This window comes from Charadrius vociferus, unplaced genomic scaffold (assembly GCF_000708025.1).
Source record: "Charadrius vociferus isolate BGI_N301 unplaced genomic scaffold, ASM70802v2 scaffold26, whole genome shotgun sequence".
Taxonomy (NCBI): Eukaryota; Metazoa; Chordata; class Aves; order Charadriiformes; family Charadriidae; genus Charadrius; species Charadrius vociferus.
The window spans coordinates 8,890-16,250 of record NW_009649320.1 but is presented as its reverse complement, the minus strand read 5'-3'; positions in this window follow the sequence as shown (position 1 = coordinate 16,250).

The window sequence follows — 7,361 nt, the reverse complement described above, 5'->3', positions numbered from 1 at the left end:
AAGAGCGGTCAAGTGTGTCTCTGCTGAGAGACAGTAGAGCTGAAATTACTTAGATGGCAGCTTTGAAACTTCAGTATAAGTGTCCTTAACATCAGCTCTATTAACATTACCATCTGCGTGGGTCAAGCTTCAAGTAGGTACATCTACTTTTTTATCTAGCAGTCTTTGCTTGCCTCACATGAGCCCTTGTGGAATAATGCATCCTAGCCCCGAAAGGGACACAGGGCACATCGCACATCTTATTGGTTCGGAGGAGTCAAGCTGATGTTTCTGAGGTCAGAACTGGGCCTATGGGCTGTTAAGTTCTATCAACGTTCACCGATATGCTGTTTCAAACCACTTTGTTTCATTGGAAGCATACATGTGGGCACCATACTGCGATCAGCATTCTTAGCCATACAAAGATTGTACCATCTGCAGAGCACCCAGGTCCCAACCTCCAAATATAGCTCGGCAGCTCCATTACTGTAAGGCCAGGAATGGTCAGTCTTCCCGTGGGATGAATAGGGGATACAAGCTGTCTTTATTCTGCCCGCATTGCCTGCAGCTTTCTTGGCCATGTGGCCAGTTTTGTACCTCTCAGAACTTGTAACAAAACTTATCCACCTGCCCAAGTACAGGCAACATGGAGACGGTAACAAAACCCTCTTCAGTTTCAGCCCTCCCACCCCTGAAAACAAACTCAAGTTTGGTCTTCATGGAGAGTCAACTAGAGGCAATTAACAAGGGCGAGGCGGGGAGAGAAGGACATTCCCGTCTCACTGATTACTCTGTGACAAATGCACCAGATACTGCGGAATTATTCTCAGAGGAGAACGCTGAGTTCCCAAGAGGCAAAAAGTGGCGTTTTGGGAGGGAAATGCTGGCAACCTTAGAACCCGAGTGTTTCCATCTCTTGATGAAGATATTATTTTTCAATGTGCAAAAACAATGAAAAAAGAGGAACCAAAAGAAAACACTTTTCCCCCTATTAAGGAAGTCTGATGAAAATTGTTCTTTCATCTAGCATTTGATACTCAAATGCACTTTCCCATTCACAGTTGGATGGAGATTTTTTTTTCAAGTTCAACCCTAATTTATTTATCTTAAAGCAGGCAATGTACTGTAATTTTACAATAAAGGACTCCCAATCAAAGCTTACCTTATCCAGAGGTAATTAATACAAAGATTGTTGAATTAAAGATGTGAGTCTTGACACTTTGGCGGGGGGTAAGGGACATGGTCTCAAAGGCCCAAATTATGCCTGAAACAGACCAATTAACACCATGTATCTTCTTTTATGTTAACTTCAATTAAGGTTTCTTAAAATTTTTAAAGTTATTTTCTTCTTTACAATCTCAGAATGTCAGAAATGTACATCAAAGAAAAACGCTTCAGTGTGAACACCATAGGTAATGCTCATTTGCACACAAATCTGCATATTGCAAAGGAGTTCAGAGCCCATTTTGCATGAATTATTGCCGGATGTGAGTCAATGAATTAAACAGCTAAAAAATAACAACCATCCAAGTGATGATAAGCTGCACCTACTTATGTTGACATAATGAATTTCAAAAAAAAACACGTCAGAATTTGAGTTAAGTTGCAGTGGAAATAAAGAGGTGATTTAAACTGCAATGCTAGCCAGGACCGTGTCTTTTAAAATACTTTTCAAATTCATTTTGTTTATAATGATTCACAATTCCTGCACTGGAAAAGGATGTTCTTTTTTTTCTACCAGATGAAACAGATATGGATGAAATTTCACACTCTTGTCTCTTTTGGTTTTGACAGTAAATCCATTGACTTTTTTTTCAGCGTTACATACAGTATGTCATCTATGCAGCTTTTATTCTGCAGTCATCCATCTATAAGATCAGTTTGTCCTTGCACATTCCTCTTGCAAAATGCCATCTCTTCATTTGCCACTGATTTGCCAGAACTTCATTCTTTTCCTTGTGCTGGTGCAAGCAACGTATTTCTGAAAGTGTCATAGCAAAAACGGAACATAGGCTAGCACAACTAACGTAGAAATAGCTGACTAAAGAATGAGTTGATTCTTCAAAGAGTTAAACATTAATCACAAAAAAGGGAGTACCAAATAAAGAGCAAAAATCTGAAGGTTTTCAATGTAAAGTCTTGTTTTTCAGAGTCAAATCTATCCCTTCTAGAACCTGCATGTGGCTTCCCCTGACTCCAGTATGCTCACTCCTAATCAGAACAGGCTGCAAACAATGGACTTCTCTGCTGGGGCCTTTTCTTTTCTCCTTTGCAAATTCTCCACACATGGACCAAGGGGTTGGCTTTTTCTGAGCTTGCATGCTCTTTGTAATTGTTTGACTGATTGCTTTTATGAATACATTTGGGTTTACAGATTTTCCACCAATATTCATCATGAGTGGTCCACAGGGCTTTCGCCATTTAGAATTCAAACCCCAGATTGTGTGAGTGGTTATATATGTCACTTGGCATGCTCCTTCTCTCCACGTTGGATGACATCCCTTTTATAAAAAGAATGGTAGCTTGAGAAGTCTGAAGTCGACTGCGTTTTTCAAAAAATGAAACGGGGCTTTAAGGAGAAAGTGATAAGTAGGATTACAAAAATTGTGATTGCACATAAGGAGAAAATATTTCACACTGAGAGTGGTTATGAATGGGAACAGGCTGCACAGAGAGGCTGTGCAATCTGTCTGTCCTTGGAGACATTCAAAACACAACTGGAAAGGTGCTGAGCAGCCTGATCTCACTTGGAAGTTAGGCCTGCTTAGAGCAGGGGGTTGGACCAAATGTTCTCCAGAGGTCCCTTCTGACCTAAATCTGTCCATGACTCTAGTCTGTGACTCTGTGGCCTCAATATTAATGGAAAAAGAATTGCCAAAAAATTGAGTGGGCCAAAAGCCTGATGTAGTTAACAGCAACATCTACATTTTCCCACATACTGTCTCTGCTCTCCTAATAGCTGCCGCACTCACTACAACATTTAAGCCAGTGACAATCCAGAACGCATGCTCAGAGCAGAATTTGGGTGGTTTTGTGAGTAGCAATTCTACTGTGGGTTGCACTTTTGTATAGTTTATTACATTTATTATAGTAATTATAGCAGCTTGTCCTGTAAAGAGCTCTAGAAGAAGTGGAGCATGACCCCAGCTTCCACTACATTAAAAATGGCTTAATCATTCCCTACCACCACAGGAACAAGTAATGGTTAAGGTCAAATGCAGGTTTTGTATGTGCTTTGCTCTCTAAAGACCCTCAAGAGTTTGGAAGTTATAATAAATTTTACACCTGTATTACCACCATCTTTTTATGTTTATGATCACAGGGCAAAAAGAAAGAAAAAAGGAAGAAAGAAAAAGCCAGCTCAGCTTAAACTATAAGGGCTCAAATTCCATCTGTTTTAGCTCATTTTTTCTCTGAGATGTCAGTATTTTTTAAAGACCGACTGTGATAAAACTTATCTTTGATCAACAATTCTGAAAACACTGGCCGTTGGCCAGAACTCATCTGTTTCTCAGTTTGGGCTCAATTCAAAAGTCTCTACTTTTTCATGAACTCTGCCATGAAACTCCTAAAGAACTGCAAGCTTCAACAGGAGGGAACCATCCTGTCGGGGTGACAGGCAAATTGTGCTACCCTTGCTACCTAAGTGAGCCCTTTCCTAAAATCAGTCACAGAGTCTCATCCTTGTGAGCATCCCAAGTCTCACTTATTGGACAAAAGAAAGCCCTATTAGATTAAGAGTGAATTTTGGGCTTAGTAAAGGAGACATCCTAATCTTTTTCAGTTTTAAACCAGAAAAATTCTGCCTGTGATATGGATGCTTTGTTCCTCAGCTGCAGGCTGAGAAGAAAGACTGTGGTAGCTTCACGTTTAGCCAGCTGATGGGATTGTATCAGCAAGTTGGTGTTTTCAATGAAAGGCCTTTGTACAGACATCTAGCTGCAAGGAGTGCAGGTGGTCCATCTACTATTTTAGGACCGACAGTGGACCATTGTCCAAAAAGCTTGGAATCAATGTTTAAAACAACCACCATTACTACGAGAAGGGGGTGTCCCTTCTGAAGACACCTCTTCTGAAGAACACAACATCTGACCAGGAGGCCCAGCCATTAGTGTTTTACCACCATAATACTGAGTAGGAGTCAAACTCCTGCTCGTTCAACCTCAAAGAAAGCAACAAAACTACAAATAAGGAAAAAGACTCTATCCTTCATGAGCATTCTTGCCCTACCAGGACATAAATAGTAAGTATAATCTATGCTACCATTAGTCATATGCAAAAAACACTGAGACAAGGCCACTGGGCAAGTAGGGCAATCCCACACAGTATTGTACTAGGGCAGGGTAGTCGAGGAAGGGCTAGCTAGCTGTGACTATTCATTTAGGGACAGGTTATTAAAGCTATTTAAGCACGTAACCTCCCATTAGAAATGAGCTGTGAGGCACCTGAATTGGTGCATTCAAACCTCAGGAAAACACTGAATGCTTTAATTTATGGCCAACCCCTTATAAACAGAATTGCAGAATTCAGTCTGCAAACATCATCATGAACCAAACCCTACAGAATTCTCACAATTATTACTATTAGGCCAAGTAATCATCTCCAAAGGTAAATGATGGAAGTACTGTTACTTGAGTTATTTAAAGCTAGATTGGACAATTCTCCAGGGAATATTTTTGGGGGAGAAAGTGGGGACTTTGTTAAGATTAAACTGAGGCTATAAATAGGAAGACATTAATGCAGTGCAGCATTACTGAAACAGCAATGCTGTTTTATGGGGGTTTTATAATCTGAAACTAGGGAAATTCTCACTTCCCACAGCAGTCTCCACCGTCCCAAATTGCTCCTATTACATCGACCAATAATAACACCCTGTGGCTTTTCATTCATCCTGCAATGCTGTAACTTCTACCTTTCTTCTCATCAGATGTCAGAAACAGTGAGATCTTGTGCCTTTCCCATGAGCCTGTGTGTGGCTTTTGATTCCAAAGTCTACAGCCCACATGTATTTGGTTGATCCAGCGGGGCTTGGACCCTAAGAGCAGAAGCCTTAAAGCAATATGGTAAAAATAAGTGCAATTTGGAACCTCTGTGCTGTACTTCCAGAATGGGGAATGCATAAGAAAGTCTCCAGTCTCTGCAATGAGGAGCAAGTAAAGATGTGTTACCCACACATTTAAAAGCAGGCAGAATTTCAGCCCATACTTTAATAGTCTTTGGAAGGTGTCATGTTTTCTTCTCAGTGGCAACATATATTTTGATTCAACTAGCTGGGAAAGTAAGTTCAAGGTTAGTAAGATGGACACCTGGAAATAGTGTGCTGTCTCCTCAGCTTCCTGTCATTGTAAGAATTTACAAGTATGCAAGTGAAGGCAAAGCAGAGGTAGAAAACGTTTCTGGATCAGAAAAAACTGTGGTATGTCCCCCCAACCCAAATGTAAAGACATGTACTGTGTACAAAACACAGTAAAGCCAAGCTTTTCAGGCAATATATGCTATCCACAAAGGCAGGATGTCAAAGGAACCCCTATCAAGAGGAGAGTTTGATGATTCCAAGAGCCTATTCATCTATTTTTTTCTGTCTGGGTTTTTTTGGGGTTTTTTTGGGGTTTTTTTTTTTTTAATTTAGGGTGACTGCTTCCTTTCCCTGACTTTTGCTTGGTTTTTTTCCTGAAGAATTACTTCTGCCTTGTCAATTCAATCCAGAGGCAGTGAAGATTGTGGAAGGTGATGCTTTGTCTGTTGGATCTCTAACTCTGACCCATAGCATCATTACAGGCACCAACCATCAGTACAGTTTATCATTAAAACAAACCTTCTCTTCAAGTGCTTGCTTCAAATGGGGTTCATGTGCCTGTCAACATGAGCCACAGTGGTGCATATGTGCACCTCTGAGATCCATAAGCTTGATTCTGAATTCACCACGAAAATGGGACGTGACACCCAGCACTATGGGATATTCAATCATTTCTGACCCACCAGCATGCTTGGCTTGTCAAGGCCACGTGATTGTGTTCTCCACCAGCTTCTAACAGCCCCGCAAACAGCACTTGGAGCAAGAGCTTTTTTTTTTCCCTTGAAACTTTAGCGTGTAGGTTTAAGATGAAGCTGAGGAAAATATTCCATAGGCGCCTGCACTAGAGCTGGGCAGATAGCTTCAATATGCTGGGTGGCATGCACACACGCAAACAAACATACTTGAATGCACACAGGAAAACATTCAGCTGGCCTAATTCCTGTCCCATCTTTCTTGTAACGTTGCTACGCTTGTCGCATTTTCCTGCGGGAATAGCGGGAGAGTTGTGTGGACAGGTATGTGGAATACCTACAGGACTGCTATCAAGAAAATCACTGTTCATGAAAATAAATAATAGTAGCACTTCCGCTCTCCCCATGAATGCACAAGGGGACACATTGTGAAATGTGTCAAACCATTCACTAGTTCTTGTCTCGGTTCTCACTGTAAGTCACACTACTTCTTACTGAATACTAGTCCTTTTTAATAGTTAGAAAAATCCTTGGTACTGTGGCATTCCAGAACACACAAGCCATGCTCAGACCCCTCTTCTAGCGCAGTTAGCATCTTTCTGTTTCTGCCAAAGCAACAGTATTTTACTGCAGCTCACACAGAAGAAAAGCCCAGCACCCCCAGCACTGTGACAAGTAGACCTTCAGAGACCAAGGCCCACCCCTTCCTACCACTGCTGTGTGTGGCCTTTGGGCTTAAAAATGCTTTCCTTTTGCCATAGTCACTATTTATTTTAAGCCAGAATTTTACACTAGACATATGCAAAGAAAAACATTCTTCTAAGTATTGTTTAAACACCCAGGGTGAGGCATATTCAGTGCACACGATGCTAAGGAAATTCTCTCTGCCCTGTTTCAGCCACTTGCAGAGACTGCACACAGGACTGATGGTGGCATCTCAGCAGAAGACAACAAGAAAGCCCAGGAATCACCTAAAGAGAAGAAATACAGTCCTTTCTTTTTTCCCATTCTGAAAGAAAACTTTTAAAATGCAAAAACTTGCATTTCACTTTGCCTTAGTTTCATACATGGTCAAAGTCCTTTCAGTAATAGTAACTTGATTTTAAGTGTAAGAACGAGCAGAGTGCTTCCTGCCTGACCTGCACATGCAGACATGCCACAAGACTTTTTCCAAATCCCTCCTACCGAACCTGGTTTAAAATCAGCACACAGACAAACAGCAGCACACAGGCTACAGTCACTGTCGGCATTAACAGCTTCTTGAGGACAGAATTAGCAGGCAGGAATTTCCGCATTGAAAAAAGGTAAAAAAATCGCTGTTGTGTCTTTTCTGACACAGACTCTGAAACACCACTGCGTGCCCATTCTGATTACTTTTATTTCAAGTGATTTAT